Source organism: Cryptomeria japonica, chromosome 11, assembly GCF_030272615.1.
Source record: "Cryptomeria japonica chromosome 11, Sugi_1.0, whole genome shotgun sequence".
In the NCBI taxonomy this organism is placed as follows: domain Eukaryota; kingdom Viridiplantae; phylum Streptophyta; class Pinopsida; order Cupressales; family Cupressaceae; genus Cryptomeria; species Cryptomeria japonica.
Genome location: NC_081415.1, coordinates 197,590,100 through 197,615,155, shown reverse-complemented (window position 1 = coordinate 197,615,155; position 25,056 = coordinate 197,590,100). Strand labels below are relative to the sequence as shown.

General features: G+C 37.0%; 1 long non-coding RNA gene across 1 annotated transcript; it reads right to left on the bottom strand.

Moving 5' to 3' along the window:
- Positions 1 to 253: 253 nt before the first annotated feature.
- Positions 254 to 4,424, bottom strand: LOC131051787 (uncharacterized). Its single transcript, XR_009107206.1, has 5 exons — positions 3,371 to 4,424; positions 3,178 to 3,277; positions 2,836 to 2,930; positions 878 to 1,533; positions 254 to 631 (listed from the first exon to the last, which is right to left on the bottom strand). It is a non-coding gene; the product is annotated as an uncharacterized LOC131051787 (long non-coding RNA).
- Between the last annotated feature and the right edge of the window lie 20,632 nt (positions 4,425 to 25,056).

Below are 25,056 nucleotides of genomic sequence, written 5' to 3'. Positions count from 1 at the left end.
CGAACATTTACCACCATTTACCTACCAGTATTTTTGTCCAAGAACATAAAAATAAACATCAACAAATCTATTAGAAATGAAAATAAATTAAATTAAAATATGCTCTCTTTGGATTGTATAAAAATTGAAAGATTAAGAAAAAATGACCTCTAAAGTAGTCAAATCTGAGATGAATAATTGTCATAACAAGACAAACAACCTATAAAAAATATTAGGTGGAAAAAGAATTTCGCATGCAAAATTGCAGGCCAAGGCATGTACAAACATACCAAAGTCCAATAGGGCATTGAAGCTGAACATCCTATGAGGACAGTAAATTGTTGAACAGATGTAGAAGTCCAATAGACCCTTCCCTTGTGAAATGATGGGGCAACAATGTAAGTTGTTTATACCTGGGTTTACCTTAGAATCCTGACAAATTAGGAGATATTTAATTGAAAGAGAACAACCTGAAAAAGCAAAAATGCCCACATGTAGACATTTGTTAGATCTACAAGAGTTTATAGATCAGGTATTTGTGATCATAACTTCCTTCCCATCTTTTTTTCTTTGCATCTCATGATTATATTAGAATCTCAACCAAAAGGATTAAACTGGAAAAAAAAACCACCAGTTACCTTCCAGCATTTTGCTGCAATAACATTGAAATAAACATTAGTCAATCTATTAAACATAAAAACAAATCAAATTAAAACATGGTATAAAAATTTGAAAGATTAAGAGAAAATGGTCTCAGAAGTGGTCAAATCTAAATTGTTCAATTGGCCATCCATATGTAAACAATCTATGATTCCTCTGTCTTAGCAAAGCACAAAATTCATTAGTTCTTATAATAAAGATAATTTAAATGAAGAATTATTTAGAAAAAGAATTTTACCTCCATTTAATTGCTGATTCACATGGAAAAATAATTTTTCTCTCATTTAGTTGTCATATCCTTTTGTCCGCTTCTTCCTCTACTCTGTCTCTTCACTTGCTCTGCCTTTTTATTTGCTACCACAAAAATGTAAAACCAAAAAAGAAAATAATAAATGAACAACAAAGACAAACCAGAATAACACAGACAGACCAGTGTGCACACTGTATACAACCTAAAAAAATCAAAACACTCTTAAAAAAATCGAACAAACAATGCAGTGAAGAAAAAATTGCAATGAAAGAAAGAACAAGAAAACAGAGTAAACTATTAACAAAAAAGGGAAAAACAATTTAAAAAAATCTATATTTAAGTAAAACAAGACAAACAATCTATGATTCCTCTATATCCTTACAAGGCAAACAATTTATTAGTTCTTAAAATTAAGATTATTTATATGAAGATTTATGTGAAAGAAGAATTTTGTCTCCCTTTGATTGCTGCTTCCTTCTTTGTGATTCGTATTCATTTTAGCAAGACAAAAAAATTCATTAATTATTAAAATAAAGATAACTTTTACAAATAACTACAAGAAAAATAAATTTCACTCATTGCCATTTCGTTTTCTTGCCTCAACCTCTTTCTGTTCTTTGCCTCTTGTGCCTCTTTATCTACTACTGCAAAAATGTAATACCAAAAAAAACAAAAATAGAAATCAGAAAGTTAGAAAACCTTTTAGGAAGCCTGAATGCTCAGTTATTAAAAAATAAAAGATCACATGAGTGCATTTCTATAATATAATTTAAACCCAATAAAAATACAATGCTAGACCAAAAAAATGCTGAGCAGGGTATGTCATTTCTGTAATATATTTTAAACCCAATAAAAATACAATGCTACACCAAAAAATTGCTGACTAGGGCATGTATGGACTAACAGGGCATTGCAACTACAAATTCTGAGGCTAATGAACTGCAATGAATGACAATCCTTCAAAACCATAATAACATACATCCACTGCATTATTATTCAAACAATAGAGCTTCACGATCCAAAGCTTCCTTTCTTGTATCCATCAAAAAAGGATAGGAGCCATAAATTTTTTTCAATTTAAGGCAACAATATCAGTTGTATAAAGAATATAAGCTTCATTTGGAAGAATTTTGTTTATAGCTGGGTTTACCTTAACCCTCAAGGATTTGGCCAGAGTATCATGGACAATTCTCAACTTTATTCTCAACTTGTTCAATACCTAGTTCTTTGTTGTATTTCTTTTGCAATGGAGAATAATGGCAGCAACAACATGTTCCCAAGAACATAATCATCACAGGGGGAACAGGCTTCATAGCCTCTCATGTGGGTAACAGGCTTGTGAAAAAGTACCCGCAATACATGACTGTGGTACTGGACAATCTGGACTACTGCTCCAATTTGAAGAACCTGAAACCATCCAGGCCATCCCTTAATTTCAAGTTCGTGAAGGGAGATATTGGCAGTGCAGATCTGGTGAATTATCTTCCCAGTACAGAGAAAATTGACACCATCATACACTTTGCAGCTCAGACCCACATGGACAATTCATTTGGCAACAGTTTTGAGTTCACCAAGAACAACATGCATGGCATTCATGTCCTTCTAAAGGTATGCAAGGTCATCGGGCAGATTACAAGATTCATTCATGTTAGCATTGATGAAGACTATGGTGAAATAAAAAAGGATGCCATTGAGGGTAATGATGAGGCTTCTCAGGCTTTGCCCACAAATCCTTTCTCTGTAACTAAGGTAGGTGCTGAGATGCTGGTGATGGCCTATGGGAGATTCTATGGCTTGCTTGTGATTACTACACGAGGGAATAATGTTTATGGCCCCAATCAATTCCCAAAGAAGCTCATACCCAAATTCATTCTTCTGGCAATGCAAGCTAAGTCACTTCTTTATAAACAATACCCAAATAATCAATGCTACAACCTTCTGCTTACCTGCCCATGTATCCAATTTTTGCGTGGATTAGTGAGGAGATATTTTTTGCTGAAAAAGATGTATTCCACGAGTTGTTTGGTCGACCTTGTTAGATCTGCAGGAGAATTCAAACACTAGGTTGACTGTTTTGGAAATCTGGCTTCCTTAAAATTAAAATATATATGGGCATTTAAATCTATTAAAAATCAATATAAACTAAATAAAAAATGGACTCCATAGATTGTGTAAGAACTAAAAGATTAAGATTAAGTAACCTCTGAAATGGTAAAACCTTTGATTCTTATTCATCCTAGCAAGACAAATAGCTTATAGGAAGTATTAGCTAGAAAAATAAATTTTACCTTTAGGGCATGTACAGACATACCACAAGCCCAATAGGGCATTGCAGCTGAACGTCATATGATGTCAATGAACAACTGATTGACATCTATGGAGATGAACCTGCAAAGAAATACTAACCCTTCCCTTGTTAAATCCATACCATAATGATGGGAGCCAAATAAATCTGTTTAAATTGTTTAAAGCTGGGTTTACCTTAGAATCCTAACGAATTTGGATAGAGGAGACTAAACAAACAATATATCATGCATAATCATCCTTTCAACCTGCCTTCCCATGTAGCCAATTTGTGTCTGGATTAGTGAGGAGACATTTTTAACTGAAAGAGAAGTCCTGAAAAAACAAAAATACCCATGCGTAAGTCTACTTTAGTTTTTCATTGTTAGATCCACAACAGTTTAATAGAGCCCAGGCATGAGAGAATTCAAACACTGGATTGACAGTTCTGGAAATCTGGGTTCCTTCAAGAGGTACTTGTGATCATAACGAATTTCCCATCTCTATTTCTCTGCATCTCGTGACTAAATTAGAATCTCAACCCCAAAAAATTAAACAGAATAAAGAAAACCAAGAAAACCACCATCTGTCTTTGAGCATTTTGCTGCAAGAACATAAAAATAAACATGAGTCAATCTATACAAAATGAAAACAAATCAAATTAATTAATACATTGTGTAAAAATTGAAAGATTAAGAAAATGATAGCCTCTGAAATGGTCAGTCAACCATTCATACTAAGCAAGACAAACAATTCATTAGCTCTATAATAAAGATAGTTTATATGAAGAATTGTTTGGAAGAAGAATTTTGCTTCTACCATGATTCCTGTTCATTTTAGTGAAGAATTATCTGGGAAAAGAATTTTTGCCCTCATTCAATTGTCATTTCATTTTTCTCCCACTCTGCCACTTTACCTGCTCTGCCTCTTTATCTGCTACCACAAAAATGTAATACCAAAAAACAGAACAAATAATAGATAAAAAACATTGACAAACCAGTGTGCACACTGTATACAAGAAAAATGAAAACAAAACAAACCCTTAAAAAAACCAAACCAAAACAAAACAAACCCTTAAAAAATTGAACAGACAGAATGCTAAAAAAAAGAAATTACAGAGACAAAAAGAACCAAAAAAAAACATAGCAAAAACCCTTTAAAAATTGAACATACAAACCATTAGCAGGATATGGAAAAACAATGAAAAAACTGTTTGCAATAACTAAATGAAATTGAATTGTTCAATTACACCATCACTCGAAATGCTTTTTTCCACTCTCAACGGCTATTTGAATTTTATTTCGGTTATGTTTTTCTCTAGAACACTCTCAACGGCTATTTGAATTTTTATGTTTTGCTTCTTGAACCGAGATAAAGACTATATACAAAATAAAAATGTTTTGTTTTTTTTTCATTCATATTTAAACCAGGAACCAATACTTTATGAACAAGTACTTTATGAACAAGTGATATGTGATTTAAACATATTAATAGTTTTTCTGTTTTTTTAAATTATATTTTCATTAAATTTTGTTGGTGATTTTTTTTTAATGTATTAAAATGGATAGATAGTATTAATTAGTACTTTTATTTTTAGATGTGTAATGGGTTTTTCATAATATTATATATATATTTACATAAATGATTAAAAATATTTTCAAATCTAAGAGTGATAGTGGAAAAAGATGTAAATCTAACATTAAGGAAGACATAATTAAGAAACCCATAAAACAGGGGAAATACTAAAATTTAGAAACAACACAAGTTTGATGGATTAATTATTGGAGGTCACTAGGTCATCATTCATGTCTACTCACATGCTACAATTGTACAATCCCAAAGACACGTTCATTTAGGTTAATCAATGAATAAAATCTACTATGGAAAATACTATCAATATTGTCCCAACCAAACAAAATAAAAATCAATAAACATTGTCCACAAATACATGATATAAGGAAACTTAGGAAAGATTCCAAACAATTCAAATAGAATATAATAAGGTTTTGCCAAAACAAATTTCATTTGTATTCAAATGCTTTTATGATTACCATTTTTATTTTAAGTGATAACTTTCATGACAGATGAATGGAAATGTCAATGACAACTTTAAAAAGATTTTAAAATCAATGTGCATACTCTTACTAAGTCATATATAACAATTTATTTCCCTTCTTTGTATATACTTGTTTTTTTATTATTTACAAATAGGAAGTATACCAATTTTTATGACTTTAAAAAGAAGAGCTTCTACTTATAGCTTGATTACTATTATTATAATAAATACACACACATTTTCTTCTTTTTTTTGGGGGGGGGGATGTTGTGGGGTGGGGTAGAGTGTGGGGGAGGGGAGACAAATAAGAGTCTATGTCATTCACTTTTCAAGATATTAAATGCTATAAAAACTAAAACTACAACTAGAACACATAAGCATGTTCAACATAATAAACAAGTTGTTCTAACCTTAACCTAATCTACTTTTCTATAGGGGCAAGTTATGAAACACCACACTTCCCACCATATCATAAGACATTCATAATAATTGGACCCTCAAATGTCCTCTCCAAAAGGATGTGCTCAAAATGTTATTGTTGTTCTTAAAGATTTTCATCTTCCAAAAGAAGTTGAAATCTTAGAGAACAAGGAGATTCCCATGAGAAAGAAAAGGGTTCCACATAGGAGATTTCTACATCACCAATAGAATAAAGAAATGTAGGAACTTGCCACATCTATAAATTTATATGATCTCAACTTAGGGTTGTTGAGCGAGGTGCAGGTGTGAAGCCTAGGTGAAGACATTATTAGGAAAGTGTATTGTGCATCATATTGTTCCTTGTTTGACATCACCAAATCACCCTCTACCACAAGTGATAAAGGATTTTGAAATGCTAATACTATCATTCCCACCCTCTTGTTAGGAAAAGGGTGTCTCAACCTTGCAATAATAATGAAAATTGTACTCGTGCAAATAGTGTGTTGAATATTATACAGGTGCGTTTAGATGGCTAAAAAACACGTGTGTTTAAGTGCATTTAGAGTGATACATAAGGAGTGCTCAATTTTTCCTACTAGAAGAGGGGTGGAATTAGTGTTGTTATGAGTGAGGGCTTGTCATGCCTTGACAATAGGGCAATTCCAATGTGGTCTGATTTGTAGGTGTTTATCCAAACTAGTCAAACACGTTGTTTGAGCCTTTAAGTTATAACTATCGCTATGTTGTAAAGTAACCTCGCCTAGCATGAGTAATGCATCTCTTTGTCAAACATCATATTTAGGTTACAATGATGTTCCAATGAAGTTTAGAAAAAAAATATAGTTGTGTTTTTGTTTGTCCTATGGAAAACTATGGGCATGACAATATTATCAAAGTCAGATCGCTGTTGAGTTACCTTTGGATCTTCATTGGTCATACTCCTATGAGAAGCTTGCTCTGCAAGTACATTGTAATATGTTGTTGATTTCTAAATAATATATTGGGTAGTTTTGGAGTGTGGGGTTTTTCTCCCGAAAGGGTTTTTCCCATGTAAATCATTGTGTTGTGGTATGCATGCTATTTGTTTATTTCTATTAATTTTTTGTAGTTGTTGTAAAGATTTGTAAAAGTGTTTTGCATAACCCTCCTCTCAAGGTTAGTGTAGGAAGTTGTTCAACCACTTAACTTCCTCACCCCTCTAATTTCCTCTTCCACATTTCTTTCTTTATTACACTTAATTGTCAAACCATTGTAAGCCTACTTGAGCTCCTATTGTGGGTGCATCATGCAAAGAATTTAGATTCCCTCTCCCACAACTATATAATATACACATTACACATTTTGTATTTAGTAAATACAACTTTATGCTTTGATATATTTTCTCTATCATTGTAAGGATTTGTAATTTTTTATTTATTTTTCTTATTCTAGACCTACATTTGGTTTCTTCTTTCTTAGGTTTCTCAAAACATCACATTGCCAACATAGAGTAATGTGTACATAAATCCTCCTTGACTATAGTTTCATATTATCTACAAAAGATGACATGAGGATTTTTTTTGTAATGGTGCAAAAATATTCTTCTTTTATAGTTTTATTACATCTCTCTCTCTCTCTCTCTCTCTCCTTAAGCCTATTTAGGGCTTCTCTTTTTATGATCTCTCTCTAGATTAGCAAACATTTAAAATTGGTGCATGAAAAATAATCTTGTTTTAATTTAGTCTCTCTCTCCCCCCTTAAGTCTTTTTAGGATCTCTCTCTATCTCTATCTTTCTCTTACATATATATATTCAAATTTTGTGTGTAGAATGAGGTCAACAAGAAGAAAGTTCTCAAGTAGGATTTGAGGCAAATCTAGATAGTGGAGAAAACGAGGCTAAAGAACACATAGTTGAAGATAGGGAGGGGGCCCAAGTCTAAACAATGGAGGTTGGAGAGGGGTCAGGATCGCTTCCAAGTCTATTGGTATTTATGAGCATATTGTGAATCTAGCTAAAAAGTTGAAGAAAAATATTTCTTATAAAAATTTAGATCATTTACTAGAAATGGATGTGGAGCAATTGAAACTTCTCAATGAACAACCTAGACATACTAAAAGGAGGTCAATGAATAAAAGTGCAAAGGAAATAATTTCTCATTTTGAAAATCTTGATACACTAGAGAAAGCCCAATTTTTATCAATTGTACTTGTTCTTAATGAGTTAAAAGATACCTTAAATTTGTTGGGTGTAGATACAATAAATAAAAAGAGAAAAAGTTCTCAACTATAAAAAGCTACTGTTGAAAACGTTAAGAAAGGTTTGGCTTCCATTGGGAAAAAATCTCAATCAACAGATAAGACCATGTCAAGAAGAGTGGTGTTGAAATCTATACTAAATGAAAAAAAGCCCCCAAAATTCAAATCTCTTCACTGCCAACTGAGTTTGGTTTTAGTGGAAAGACAATATCAAAATATGTGAAAAGGAGAAAGATTTTGGATGATACTTCCTTGGAAGGGAATTGGGAAATTATGTGTAGAGATCCTTGTTCTGATAGGATTGAAGATGTTGTTAGGAACTTGGTCTCAAATTTTTGAAATGATAATACTCATCCTTCATCAAATAATACAGATGTTACCAAACTTAGGATTGGGCCTAATTGTTATGATCTTCATGTAAAGGATTGGTTAGACACAACAAAACATGAATCGTATGTGATGATTTATACTTCAAACCTTCATATAAAGATTGAACAAACAATGTTTGAAAGGTTAAGGCCATATTATGTGAAGGTAAACAAAGTTTTTGAAACTTGTTGTTGCTATTACCATATTGAATTTGATCTCTACTATCAGGTGTTTCAAAAGATTGGAGAGGAAAGTGATGGTTTTCAAAATGCTCCTTGTTAAAATCTGAGAACAAATAACAACCTTGAATCGAATTGAAAGAGATAGATCAAATAAATTATAAATGCAAATTAAATCAATAGTGTGAAGTGCTCCAAGGCAAAATAGAATCAGATTACTATCTCCAACTATATGAAAATACAAGCAAGGTAGTGAGTTTATACAGACTAGAGATAGGGGAGAGGTGGCAAAATAGACCAATAGGGAGAGGCCACTATGTAGGTTAAAGATGGCAAGAGCATCTTCCCAAGATAGAAAATGCCACCTCCCTTGTGGAATGTTGACACCTCAAATCACCCACTCACTAATTAAACTCACTTTATTTAACCTAAGCAAGCTTAATAAAAGTGTAGGAAAAACCTAGGAAAATGGAAAAATATAAACTCAACTAGGAAAATAAAAACCTACACTAACACCCCCCTTAAGCATATCTTAGGTGGGTGAAAATATGGGTCCCAACAAACGAAGCCTAATTAGGTACCCATGTGCATAGAATGCCTCCCCCAAAGGAGATAAAGAAAGAAGGAACTAAGAAGTCCCCCCAAAAGAGGACACTTGTCGCACCCCAAGCAAAGCTCTCAAATGAATGAACTTCCTCTCAGTCAAGGGTTTGGTGAATATGTCTGCAGTCTAATCTAATTTTGGACAATACTAAAGATCAAGGACCTTCTCACGAATTAGCTCTCAAATGTAGTGCATATGAATCTCAATGTGCTTGGTCCGCTGATGATGGACTGGATTGCAAGAAATCTAAATGGCACTCTAGTTGTCACAAAAGATGATTGTAGGCTTTCTAAAGGGAATGCCAAACTCAGTGAGAATATGTTGAAGTCATATGGCCTCAGTAGTAGCATTAACTGCTCCTCGATAATCAGCCTTAGTAGATGAAAGAGAAATAGAAGATTTCTTCTTGCTCAACCAAGAAATTAGACTAGAACCCAAGAGAGAAGCAATACCCTAAAGTAGACTTGCGATCCTAAGATTCACTAGCCCAATATGAATCTGTATATCCCACCAAGTCAATATCTACACCCGTTGCACAGTGAATCCCATTTAATTGTGAGTGCCCTATACATAGTGAAGAATCTGCTTAGTTGTCTTCCAATGCAGCTCATGTGGCTCCTGCATGAACCTGGAGACCAGGCCCACAACATATGAAATATTAGGCCTCGTGTGAGTAAAATGCATGAGGCTTCAAACCAATTGGCAATATAAGGTAGCATACACCAAGGGTGAAGAACAAGAAGCCTCAAGTTTGACTCCTGATAGAAATAGAGTCGGTGCAACTTTACAATTAGCCATGCAAAATCAGGAGAGCATATCAAGAGCCTACTCAAGTTGTCCAATGAAGATACCAGAAGGTGATTGAGTGATCTCAATCCTTAAGAAGTAGTGGAGTAGGCCTAAGATAAACATCAAGAAATAACCACAACGACTAGTTTTGACTACCTTGATGTAGGATGAGTGACTCCTTGTGATCAACAAGTCATCAACATAGAGAAAAAGGAAAGTGAGAGTATCATCCTGCTACAAAATGTAGACGTTCGGATTAGAATGGTATAGAGTGAACCCAACTGACAGAATGAAGGAGTCCATCTTGGTATACCAAGCTCAAAGGGCATGTTTGAGGTCATAGAAAGACTTTCGAAGGCGACAAACAAGAGAAGGATCCTGGACAAATCCCTATAGTTGCTCCATATATATCTCCTCCTTAAGGTCACCATGAATAAAAGCATTCTTCACATCCATCTGATGAACTTCCTAGTGATGAGATACAACCATAGCAAGAACAAGTCGGTAGAATTCATCTTGGAAACTAGCGCAAAAGTCTCAAAGTAGTCAATCCTAGGAACCTGGGATAATCCATTAGTGACCATTCAAGCCTTATGCTTATCAACTGACCCATCTGTAACAAATTTTGTTTGGTAGATCCACTTGCACCGAACAAGTTTCATTCCCTTAGGAAGAGGGGCTAAATCCCAAACTTATGGTTCCTTTCTAAGGAACTAAACTCCTTTTGCATAGCAGCATCCCACTCGGGGACACCGGAAGCTTCCCAAAAGGACTGTGTATCAAAAGTTATAGCAATGAAGAGATGTGGTGCTTGATTGAATTGTGACCTTGTTATTCTCTCATCTAAAGGATCACTAACTGACTTCAATGTCTGACGAGCCCAAAGAGGTACAGTAGCTGGCGAATGAGGAAAATTTGGAGGAGAATCATCACCGTCTAAATGATGACTAAGAGAGGAGGAAGAAGATTCCTTAGAAGGACCAGGAGGATTAAAATCCTCAGAAGAACAATCATTATGAAGTCACAATGTCTCCATAGGAATGAAAGATGGAGAAGTAGAAGAAGAAGAACAAGAGGTATCCTTCTCAAAATGAACACTCCTCTCAATGAAAAGATCATATGTGGTAGGATGGAGAAGCTTGTAGCCTTTGACATCATCTGGATACCCAAAAAATATGCAAGGCTTGCTCTATGAATCCATAGCTTTGTGTTTCTCTATTGGATGTGGGCCCATGCAGGAGACCCAAACACTCAGAAGTGTTTGATTGTGGGTTTCTAACCAATCCAAGATTGAAAAGGAGTTACCCCCTTCACAACTCAATGAGGAACCTGATTTTGGATATAACATGTACAATTGATGACCTCTACCCAATACTGAGGTGCCAATGATCTGGAGTGAATCATACAATTAGCCATTTCCTTCAAGGACCGATTCTTACATTTTGGAACTCCATTTTATTATGGACTCTAGGGAACCGTGTGTTGAAGATCAATGCCTTCTAAGATACAAAACTACTCAAACCTCTGGTTGACATATTTCCCCCATTATCGGTGTTTCAAACCTTAATGGTTTTCCCTGATTGTTTCTCTGCAAAAGCTTTTAATTCCAAACCACTATAAAATCGCTCCAAAAGTTGTGTGGCTCTCCATGCTTTGCCTTAAATATCAAATTTTTCTTCAAGATTATTGCCAAGAATTCATCCTTGACAAACTCCATCAGAAAATGAAATAGAAGGCAACCCTTTGAGGATACAAATAGCATGAATACACCAAAAAAATTATGAAAAAATATGTTGTGAAGATAAAAACACCCCTCCAGAAAATAAATTTTTGCCTGAGCCTCTCGTGTCCAAATATGGGCAATCATTATATAACAATGGGGTTTTTTAGGTTTTTTAGACTCAATGGTGAGGTCCTTTTGGTACGAAAAAGCTCCTTTTGAAAGTTGTCTTCCAGATTTGAGCCAAAAACCCCTATATTGTAACTATTGCAAGCGATCTCCAACAAAATATGAAACCAAAGCCAAACTTGACTTTCTCGAGGCTCCCAGACACAATGGAACATAAAGAAATGCACCCAGAATCCTTCATAATGCTGGAATCACCCAGATCCAGAGAAAGACAAACATGCAATGACAAGGATTGTCGGATCTTCATAAACCCTTGTTGTTCTCCAGATCGTACACAACACAAGAGAAAAAACAACAGAGTTTTACAAGATCACTACAAAGATATAATCTTCCAAAATAGGCTATGATACCATGTTAAAATCTAAAAATAGATTACAACCTAGAATCAAATTGAAAGAGATAGATCAAATAAACTATAAATGCAAATGAAATCAACAACATAACAATGATATCGAGAGAAAAATTATGTGAAGTTATTCAAGGCAAAATAGCATCAGTTTACTATCTCCAACTATATGAAAATACAAGCAAGGTCGTGAGTTTATATAGACTAGAGAGGGGAGAGGTGGCAAAATGGACCAATAGGGAGAGCCATTATGTGGGTTAAAGATAGCAAGAGCATCTTCCCAAGATAGAAAATACCACCTCCCTTGTAGGATGTCGACACCTCAAATCACCCACTCACTAATTAAACTCACTTTATTTAACCTAACCAAGCTTAATAAAAGTGTAGGAAAAACCTAGGAAAAGGAAAAAATATAAACCCAGCTAGGAAAATAAAAACCTACACTAACACTCCTCCTAAGCAAACAAGTCAATTCATAGCATCCATCTTATATGATAAATCAAATGAATGCAACCAGTCAAATAGATTGCATAAAAGGATTTTGTGAAACATGTGGAGAGTTGGCTAAATTGCCTTTGAGAAATGAAGATATTAATTATAATATCAAAAATATTATCCCTTATAATTAATGAGACAAATGGCACTTTTCCTCCATGTCATCGGAGGTCAGGATCCGCCATCTTGTCCTTTTGTCCACTCAAACCATCCATGTCATCTCTTGCCGAAGCATTAACAACTCTGCCAACCTCTCACCTTCGGGGACATAGGTGCGATGTAGAGACGTCCGCGTGGCGTGCTAGCATCTCGTGAATCCGACAGTCCACAGGTGGTCGGTTGAGCATTACAACTATGCCCAGAAGGAATCATAATGCCTCTGCTTGTGCCCACCAATGTCTGAATTCCTTCCTAGCTCCATATCTCTCGCTTGGGAAGCATTTGGGGGGATCTTTTGGCAATTTGGTTCATTGTTTTCTTCCAGGTTGAGCTCTTTGAGATAACTTGAAGCCATTCCACCATTTTTGCAACACTACTAAGCATTCCAAGTACACCATTCCAAGCACTTCTAAGCATTCCAATCTTTGTTCATGATAGGGGAGTTATCTTAATACACTCTCTTGCATATTTATCAATTTTATTTCCAATTTTACGTTACAATGTTATTCTCTTTATCATTTATCTTTCTCATGGCTTTCTTGGGTTGTCCGTGGAGGTGGAAATAGAAAAATGGGGGTCTGACTTAGGCAGGCTCCAAAACACAACCCCAACATTTTCCCTTCTTGCTCGTGTGTAGGTTCACAGAAGTGAGAGACTCATCATTTAGTGGGAGGCTTCAATTGTGGATCGATTATGAGTGTTTTCATCCTTCCCCCTTCCTTTTTGTTTTATTTCAGTCATTTTGCATCTCACAACTTTTAGCTTAGCTTATTCAATTTTTGTGCTTCATTATATTATCCACATATTCGGACCTTTCCTTACACACTCTATACTTCGTCCGTATAGGACGACTCGCATCGCACTAGTGTCCCTATTTTGCGCGCTCATCCTCGGGACATAGGCTTTATAGAGTCATTTGTGAGTCTCGAATCATGGGTAATTGTCCTAGTTCATTATTTTATCCCCTGGCTCATCTTAGCACTAGTTCATAGAGGTAATCAAAAGGACAATTTGTCCCCAAGGATGCATCATTTTTGAGGTGGAAAATTCCCTCCATTACATTTTGGTGAACTCGACGTGAACAAGATTATCTTTGTATTACTCACTTTCTGCTTCATTTAGGTGCATTTAGTCTTTTAAAATTTTAAAAGTTTAAGAACCTAAAAAAAATCTAAAGATAAAAACAAAAAAAGAAGAAGAGGAAAATCAAAAACAAAAAACTTTCATTTGCACTTAGTTTAAATTTCTACATCTTTCGTTTATCATTTTAAACCAAATTTATCATTCGGTGTCCCTGTAGTGTGGTCCTGAACCTCGTGTGGCTTATCTATGATCTTTATGACTCAGACTGCAATAGGAGCCGTAGTCAGGAGTTCGTCCAAGCGAAGTTTTCCCCTTGATCATTACAGTCCTCCTCTACCCGACACCATGCAGGGCGAGCAATCATCCGATCCAATGAGTTCTTGACCTCTCATAGTTTGAAATCTATTATGAGTGGGGGCCCTTCTTCTAATTCACAACCTAACTCTCCTAGGAGTTCTACCCCGTCTTCCCCTCATGTGGTCGATCACGATTTTGCAGTCATTGTAGACTTTGATAAGATCAATATGTTGGAGCAGAATCTGAGAGACTTTGAGGGTTTCTTGAACAGAGAGAATGTCCTCCCCCAGGCCAGGAATGTCATGAGTACCTTGAGAGATATGTTAATCTCTGACAAGAGAGGCTTGGAGATGTTGAGGGCTTTGTCCATGATTGTTAAAATTCATGTGCCCCTAGTGGATGCACCCCCTGTGGATAATCAATATGATCCTTTTAACTCCCAGGTTAGTGTTAGCATTCTAGGCCTAGGCACACACATGGTGGACTCCACCATACCTAGTGTTAGTGCTTCACTCACTCCCTTGGGCTACATAGGCATGACTAGTATTTTGATCTTCGTTGTTGCTCAGGTTTCAGTAATCAATGCTAGCACTACATCTGCCAGTGGCACTGGTCCTTCTAGAGGTTCCAATGGAGGTGGCGATGGATTTGGCCCACCTCCACCTCCTCTACCTTCTAATCCTGTCCTGAATACAATCTTATAGAACATAGGGCAGTTACAGTTGCAGCTGACAAACTTAGTCTCTGCCTCTGGTCAATCATTTGTGCCCACGTATTACACGAAGAGTCCTCTAGATATTACCATCATGAATACTATCCTTCCAACTACCGCTGAATCCTTGAAGTTTGATAGGTTCAATGGTGATGGGGACCCGAACGTGCACATAGATTCCTTTATGACTATGTGTAGTGACTACCATAGTCTAGATTTCGTGTTGCTAAAACTATTATTGTGTTCCCTCAAGGGGACAATGTTAGATTGGTATAGCTCCTTACCTGACCATTCTATTCATACCTTTGATCAACTTATGGATCTTTTCCTCAAGCGATTTTAGGTGAACATTGGTAGCAGGGTCACTATCGCTAACCTTATTCATTGTAAACAAAAGTCCAATGAGAAGATCACTAATTTCATTTCGAGATACCAAGTTATCTCAACCAAGATCCCCTTTGCCCTACCAGCTAATAATCTGTAGAGGATGTTTATTGGCAATATGTAGCCGACATTAAGGGAGAAACTATCTCTCAACCGCTATCAAAACTTCGCTAACATGTGTTCTACTCTCACCGATAACCAACACATTATGTCGCAGTTCAGAGATACTTCTTTGAACCCTCATGGTGGGTCCTTTGCAGACACGACTACAGATAGGTCCCAAAAGAATAAGGTTGTCGCTAATGTCATGGCTATTCCTCCGATGGCTGATGTGCAAGCCTCACAAAAAAATAGTCTTCACTAAGCTGAATGACTCCTACTTGAGCATAATGCAACGGTTGTTGAAAGACAACCTAATTACCCTTCCAAAAATCAAACAGCTATCTGATAGGCAACCTTATCCACATTGGTATGATGGTTCAAGTTTTGTCATTATCATCATGTGTCGGGTCATGACACTGAGCGATGTTATCACCTTTGACATGTTGTCCAAGACCACATCAACAATGGTGCAATCAAGGTGGATGCACAAAAGCACAAATCAAACAAGCCTATTGATAAAACCAACAATGAATTGCAGATTTATATTGATCCTTTCCCTCTGCATTCAACAAACTTTATCTTTGCATCGAATCCTTCTTCGAATGATGGTCCATATGTGAAAATGGTCACCATCACCCCTATTATATCACCTCCGGCTCAGAAGGGGAAGGTATTTGATCCGTCCTTGTCATTTTCCCCTCTGGATGCCCTATATTGTGGAGAGCCTACTCCTCTTTATGTCCCTGCCAAGATGAACGGTCAAACTATCACAAGTGTGATGGTTGACCCATCTAGTAGAGTCGACGTTATCACACATGAGACTCTCTTTGTGAATGGTCGACATAGACCGACACATGATGAATGTCGCACAACTTTGAGGATGCATGGCGGGTTCTCTGTCCGTCCCTTGGGTAGTATCACCTTGATGATCCTCTTAGGGCCTAAGGCGGTGTCCTTTGTGTTCGTCATCATTCCTGAATCGGACTTCTTCGGAGTTAAGCTCGACATTCCTTGGCTGATTGCTATGGAAGCAGTCCCCTTGGCTGTGCACAAATGTCTCAAGTTTCCCCATGAGGGCACGATGCATGTCATCTAGGACACTAGATATCGACCCCTGATTCCCCATGGGGATTTTTTTGTTGGACCACTTTTGGCCTTCTCTAATGGGGACCATGCTTCCCTGTGGTGATTTAATGTACCATGCTTATTATTAGTATAAATCAGGGGAGTCGGCCCCTACATCTGTGCAACCTAGTGTTTTGTTGCCAACTCCTGCATCGACCTCTCCTGCATTAATTATGGTCTTGGAGCCAGTAGTGCCTCATGTCTCCTCATCATCGGGGGCCGAGGCTAAGCTTGCTCCCTCGAATATAGCTCTGTGTCTGCTTAGGACCGCACAACCTCTAGCAGTGTTTGTTGTTCTTGTGACTGCACCCAGTGTAGCCAAGGGAAAGGCACCCATGTTATCGAAGTCTGTGGCCCGCCCTCCCTTCGAGCTCCCAATCATGGTTGATATTCCTCGGCCTTCTCGTTATGAAAAAAGGAAGTGTTCTTCTTGTGTCCCTTCGTCATAGCCTGTGTTGACACCCTTTGTTCCTTTGGTTGCTCCCCAAGCGCAACGAGGTCGAGCGCCCATTGTTGTGGCTATGGTGCATCTCCAGGCCACACCTCCTGTTTCATCAATTGGGCCTTCTCCCATCCTTGACACAATTCCAGAGGCCTCTACTATGGAACACAATGCTACTGAATCCTCTCCGACTCCAATTGGTGGTCCTCACCTTCATTAGAATCAACGTGAGGGTGAGCAAAAATACTTTTGATGGGCCTGAGCTCACGAGTGTGGTGTTGCCTTACAGTTTGCTAGTGTGGCTCCGACACCTAGTGTTGTTTTTTTGGAGACTATTCCCTCAGTTTCTTTCGTCTCTGCACTTGTTTCGGTCTCACTCCCTCGTGCTCTAGGGGATTTTGATCAACCTCCCTCTAAATGGGTGTAGGTTTTCATTTCTCCTTCTTTGGAGCCGCCTCTTATCACTTCTTTGCTGAATATGTCTCCCTTGTACCAACCCCTTAACATGTCACATACACAGGTGGTTCCTAGTGTAACTTTGTCTGCCCCGCTTGCTTCACCACCACTCTAGCATCTGAGTTTTCCCGAGGTCCTTCAGCCTGCCACGGTTGATAGGAGGCTTGACACTCCTATTCTGTAGTTTCAAAAGTTCAAATCTTCATAGGTATGTTCTTCATTCCTTCCTTTGCCTGTCTCAATGCCTGTTGGTTTTCCTGTTTCTATTTGCATGATCCAGAAGGCTCCGCCTTCTACTGAGTTTTTCACTGCCCCTCTTCTGGAGGCTGACAGTCTTGTTCTTATTTCATCTTCTCCAAGTGAGTCACCTACTTCCTCCACAGAGGCCTGCATGTTCAGCTCCTTGGAGGACATCTTTGTTAGGGTTTCTAGCAGATCCGAAGCAAATTTGAACTAACAATTATATGCAGATTTAAATACAAAATATAAAGGAATAAAACAGGACACGGATAACATAGAGATTTAATGTGGTTCACCCAGAATGGGTTACGTCCACCATACACAGTCGTCCAATCTTTCTTATTATCCAGCAAAACAATACATCAACCTTACAATGCCTTAAGCATCCCAACCGCTTATAACATGCATTTTTAGGGCAACAAACAAAGTCGGCCTTTTTGGGGTTTTATTACAATGTCGGTTTTCATAAACAAAAACGTCAAAAAAAAATTCTCGAGGGCTGCCGCCACCGAACCCCCGTAGTGGGCTACGCCCGCTTTCTCGGGGCTCGGCCCCAGCCCTGGACCCCGACAAGGATACGTGTTGAGTGTACATTACTTTGTTGATCAGTCACCACATATCAACAATCTTGACATTGTCTACGATCTTCACACGATCGTTGACCCTCGCCTCTTTTGATCCTGTAGATGAAGACATTGTTGCTGCTTCGTCTCTTGCTCTTGCTACTGGTGAGGAACCTATTGCGGCCCTTATGATAGTCCCTCTCTAATCTTTCCCCCCTTCTACCTATGACCTAGACTGAGAGAACGATGCTCTTCTTGAGGATGATGATCTCCTGCAATACGATCCCCTCCTAAGGGCTGATCGTTAGGACTTTTATTTTTCATCTACATTTGCTTGCATGTGTGTGTGATTGTGTTCACCCTTGCTTGTTTTATTTGTTTGTTCCCTCCTGGAGGACCCAAGTCACTCAGTAGGTACTTGGATAAGAGAGTTTGTCTGTTTTATTTATCTGTTGTGCTCTCCTGAAGGACCTAAGTTACTGTGTAGGTGCTTGAATACAAGGATTTTCTATCGTACACATTTCTTTGTTGGTCTACCTCCTTCTATTTGTCATATCTTGCTTTTCAACATTCAAGAATGATGCAAAGCATTGGGGGCATTCTTTGCCTTCTTCCATGTTGACCCAAATTTTCATTTTCTCATTGTCTTCATGTGCTCTTCTTCATATTCGAGAAATTTGGCACTATGACGATACACCCATCTCACAGTGATACCATATATCTTTTTGACACTGCTATGGGTTCTTATGCCAAACTATCAGATCCCCCTGTCCTCTTGCATTGCATCTTTTGATGTTGTGGACATTTATGTGTCACTATCTATTGGTGGCATTCCATGAAAACATATTGTTATGTTGACTTGCCACAACTTCTCTTCTCCTTAGAATGCCATGCCCTCCGTGTATATCATTCTAAGGGGGTCCATCATATTTGCACTTATCTTTTTAGCTTTGGTATTTATCCTTTTAGCGTTTACATTGTTGTCTTTTATCAATTGTTTTCCTTGTTTTCTTAGGTGGGGGCCAAACCACTCGATCTTTCTCTTTCCCAAGATCGCCTGCATGGGGGCCAAATCATTCTTCAGTGCCTTTGTAGGGGCCAATCTACTACTTACCAAATTTATCAACCCTATCGCATGACTATCTAGTGTGTCACTACCCATGCTGACAAATCTATCTTTATCTTCCCTACCACATGGCTATCTAGCTTGTCGCTACCCATGCCGACAAAAAATAACTTTATCTGCCCTATCGTATGGTTATCCATACTAGCATATCATGCCCTATTGTATGGCCATCTAGCATAATACATCTTGCTACCCATACCGACATATCTTATACCAATGGCAGCTACTTATCTCATATCTTTCTATAGCCAAGGGCTTTCCTCCAGAGCAAGGTTCATTTATGTTATGCTATCTTATCCATTTCTTTATCTTGTCATCCATCATGCTAGTCTGCAGCTAGCATGTGTACCAAATATCGACATCATCTCGCTGGGGGCAACCTCGTCTATCAATTAAAATCTACCTCCCTATGACGATTGTTCTTTCTCTGTATCTTCCTCTACTTTAGCTTCGCATACCTCGGCAAAGGCATGCTTGCTAAAGTGGGGGCAAAATATAATATAAAAAATATTATCCCTTGTAATTAATGAGACAAATGACACTTTTCCTCCATGTCATCGAAAATCAGGATCCACCATCTTGTCCTTTTGTCCACTCAAACCATCCATGTCAGCTCTGGTCGAAGCATTACAAACTCCGCTAACCCATCACCTTCGGGGACACAGGCGTGACGCATAAACGTCTGCACGATGTGCTTTCATCCCATGAATCTGACAGTCCGCAAGTGGCCATTTGAGTGTTACGCCTATGCCTGGAAGGAATCGTAACGCCTTTGCATGCGCCCATCGACGTCTGAATTCCTTCCTTTCTCTATATCTCTCACTTGGGAAGCATTTGGGGGGATCTTTTGGCAATTTGGTTAATTGTTTTCTTGCAGGTTGAGCTCTTGAAGAGAACTTGAAGCCATGCCACCATTGTTACAACATTACCAAGCATTCCAAGTACACCATTCCAAGCACTTCTAAGAATTCCAATCTCCGTTCGTGATAGGGGAGTTATCTTAATCTTCTCTCTTGAATATTATCAATTTTATTTCCAATTTCATGTTACATTGTTATTCTCTTTATCATTTATCTTTCCTGTGTCTTTCTGGGGTTGTCTGTGGAGGTGGAAACAACAAAATGAGGGTCTGACTTAGGCAGGCTCCAAAACACAACCCCAACATTTTCTCTTCTTGCTTGTGTGTAGGTTCATGGAAGTGAGAGACTCATCATTTAGCACGAGGCTTCAATCATGGACCAATTGTGAGTGTTTTCATCCTTCTCCCTTCCTTTTTGTTTTATTTCAGTCATTTCGCATTTCACAACTTTTAGCTTAGGTTATTTAATTTATGTGCTTCATTATATTATCCATGTATTTGAAACTTTCTGTACGCACTATGTATTTCATCTGTATAGGAAAACATTGTGTCGCACTAATGTCCTAGCTCTGCGTGCTCCTCCTCAAAACAGAGACTTGATAGAGTCGTCCATGAGTCTCAGATCGTGGGTAATTATCTTGGTTCATTATTTTATCCCCTGACTCATCTTAGTGCCAGTTTGTAAATGTAATTGGAAGGACAATTTGTCCCCAAGGATGCATCATTCTTGAGGTGGCATATTCCCTCCATTACATTAACATGATGAAGATGGTAAATTACAAGAGTTACAACTACAAAAAGTTGAAATAAAATTTGGCAAAGAATCCACATAGTTAATTATGTAGAAGAGGAAATACCTAGTGGAATATTTACGGAAAATTTTCTTAAATTGATAAACTATATATACATTATGGTTTTTTTGCCAAGTGGCAAGCACAACAATTTCAGACATTAAGAGACACTTTCCCACCTGGAACTATTTTACCAGTAATTGACTTTGAAAAAAAAAACTCTTTTGTACATCAAAAGAGATTCAATCAGATTATTACTTTCCAAAGCAAATCACTTTTATGTGCATGTGTGTTATTGACATGCACAATTAGATTTGGATGGTGTAGATAGTACATTTAAAGAATGATTCATTAAGAAAGAATACCACTTCTAGATCAACGATGATAAGGAGCATGACATAGATTTTGTACAACATTGCTTTAAATTTTTTTTTGAGTATTTGGCAAATAGAGGCATACAAATTGATGAGAATTTTGTTTGGTCTGATGGATGTGTGCCATAATTCAAATCATCATGGCCATTTTATTCACCATGTAGATATCATCTAAATGACAAAATACCACATGTTTGGAGTTTCTTTAAGAGTGGGCATGGAAAGGGAGAACATGATGGTCCAGGAGCTTGTATCAAATGTGCTCTAAGAAAGCATCAAATGAATTATACAGGAGATCTTATAGATGATGTACATGATTTTGTTGAATGGTGTAAGACACACTTTGCACCAAATTATGCTAATACGTCATCAAGAACACACCGGTACATTCCATATAAAGTGTTTTGGGAGATATTAGGTATGTGATCTTTTAAGCTTATTTTGGTAAAAAAAATAAATTAAATATTAAGTTTAGTAATAAAAATTAAATATGTTTAACATTTATAATGTACGTACATTTTGAAGGTGTGAATAGAAGAAAAATACATGGATGCAAGTGGGTAGAGAAGACAAGATCTTTTCATTCTATCATGAGTATAGATAATCACCCATGGACATTGTACACCGGGGATTACTCATGTTTTTGTTGTGATTGCATTTTCAAAAATTATAAAAAATGCATCAACCAAGAGCTTGGATATGTCAATGAATGGAACTTGGTGCCTCTAGTTGTTATCGACACATACGATGAAGATGAGGATGTGATGCAAGGGCATCAAGTTGTTTTCTATAATTGATTGGTTTGGTCTTATTATCAACCTCAATTTTGTAGACACATATCTTGTCACCACGTGGGTAGGCAGTTGGACAAAAGGAATTTGTTGCCTTTGGAAAAATGGAGTTGAATGATTAATGGGCATGTGAAAGTAATTAGTTAGGGATGGGAATGGAACGGTTAGAACTGATTGGGTAGTTTGGGTGAAATTGAACCCAGAGATAAACTAGGTAAACATAGGCAAATGGAAGGTGATTCAACAAATTAGGTGTGTGCATTGCAAGGAAAGAGGTCGATAGGCTGATTCAAATGGGAATGAAGGAGGGGAGAGAGGTCGACCAAATAGATGGTCTCAAAGGAAAAAGAAGCCTTGACTGAATGTAAGAAAGTAGATCAGTTTTTTATAAAATGGTTACAACATAGAAGGCAAGACGTTGTTTTAAAAGAGGGAGATCAATGGGCGAATACGGGCTAGCCATAACCCAACGATAAGTAGGAAGAAGGATAAAATGCAGAAGAATGCATTGAGGGGAAAAGGAGAGGATAATCGGGCTCATAAAATATTAGAGCCATAAAAGTGAAGAGTAGATGAGGAGGCATGTAGAGATAGAAAAGAATTGTAGATTGTTGGGGAGTTGCAAAGGTTTGATAGAATGCAAAGAGGAAACCGTTCGAATAGGTATATGGCCAAATATTTGATTGTAGACATCTATTGTTGCATGTAATCATCATAATATGATGAACAATAATAAAGTAAGGTTTTGGTGTTCAATATATGTATTGTTGATTGATAATGTTGTCTCCTGGTCTTGATGCAACCTAGTGCTAATTGATTAGTTCAATTATTCATGTTTCTTGTTTCCAATAGATTTCTATTAAAGGATTTAGTTCTCTCTATTTTGTTACTGTCACAGTTCTGACAAGAAGCCTATAGGTACTGGTTATTTCATGAACTTCCTATCATTATTTCTTGAGTGTTGAATGTGTGCTTGGGGTTCAGCTTGGGCTGCCCCATCATTTGGTATCAGATCCCAAAAAAAATCTGGGTAGGGAAAGGGGATGATTTATTGAACTTTGGAGAAGTATGTGAATTATGTTCATGAATTCTTGAAGAGTTGTGTGTTGCAGATTGGGTCCCAAAAAACTAGGCAAAATAAAAGGAGGAAAAACCCTAGGTTTGTTATCACAAGGACAAGAGAAAGAAATATGAAACAACATTTTGGAAGAGAAAGTCTCAAGAAGAGAGACATTAAGAAAAATAATGTGAAAAAGAAAGATGCAGAATTTGAGAAGGAAATGGTAGATTTGAGAAGAGATATTGAGAAGTATAAGATTATGGTGATGGAATGACTTGAGGATAGAAGCCAATAATATATTTGGGTTTGGCCAATGCAAAAGAAGGTAAAGTGGCCTATAAAGGAGATTGTCAAGAAAAGAAGAAGGCAAAAGATGGCTGCCATGAAGAGAGAAGATAGAAAAGGCTCAGACAACAAAAAGTTGCTGAGTGAGAATCATGTCAAGGAAGAAGTGAAAGAATTTATGATTGTAGGGAACATGAAAGAAAGTAAGAAAGAATACAGAGTAGTGTAGGAAGAAGCACTCAAAAGAGGAAGCAACCAAGAAAGGATGGTGTCCATGAAGGAGGCACTTTGGGAGACATGTTGACCTCTTGTTTTATTTTCTAATGTTGTGTTTAAGTATGTGGTTGCAGGTCTGAGAAACTTGAAAGGGAAGGTCAAGAATGAGACTTGGGAGATGATGAGAGATGGGGAAAGAGAAACACCCGAAGAGAGAATTGAAGGTGAGAGAAAGAGAAGACAAGTTGCAGCAGTATGTCAGGAAGATATAAAGCAACAGTTTGCAGCAGAGGGTCACTGTAAAGATTCTAAAAATAAAGATGATGTTGATAGTTTCCAGTATTATAATGAAGGATTCAAAGAGGCCCTAGAGTTTTATGATGCTTTAGAAGATGTTGCAGATGAAGGAGCAGAAATCCTTAGAGTGGAGAAATTGATAAGAAGTGAAGACAAGAATGAAGGAGACTTGGGACAACAATATAGTGCAAAGGTAAGTAATGTAGTGCCCCTCCCAGATTCATCATTCCTTTTTGTGTATCGTTAGACTTCTTTGACATAGCTTAGACTATTTTGTGATGTTTTGATCAGATGCTTATGGAATTATCTTATGATTTGGATTCTTTATTATGGATATTTGACATATTATACTATGCTAGACATCATGATTACTTGAGACGATGATATTCCCAAATTAGCATGATGATGGATTACTCTTTGATAACTGATATGTACTTGCGTTATACATGTGTTTCATGTTTTCTTAGGTTAATTTGATGACATTATATTATGTACTAACTATATCTTATGATGAGGATGATTATGGTATTGTTTGACGTTTGCAAGTGTCTTCTACTGCGTTCGTGATAAGGAACAATGTCATATCACTCATTCGTGAGCATGATATGATGTTGCAATTTCTTTTCACTTGTCTGCCATTTTATGCAATATTATTGTATATCTCGTTCTATATGTATTGGTGGTGATAGGTTTGTAGGTACCTGACATCAACTCCACCTGGCTTCACAGGTCTGAGCGTGTCCTATCCCAATGGCAAGTTGATCGGAGATGACATAAAACCCCACCCTATACTCTAGGTTTAAGTTGATTGCCTTGTCAGTTTAGAGTCTTGGTGCGAGTTGTCATTACCATCTTTTTGATTCCGTAGGATATTTTGTGATGCAGAGTGGTGTTTATTGTTTGAATTAATTATTATTAATTGATTAATATAGTTTAATAATGTTAAATTAATTAATGGATTAATATAGTTTATAATAATAATAAATTAAATAAATAGTTGATATATATATTTAAATATTATTGTGTAATTATTATTATTTTATCCTTTGGTATTTAGAGCAATGATTTAATATTGTTATAGTTTATTGAGGATTAATTAATTAATTAATTATTATTTAT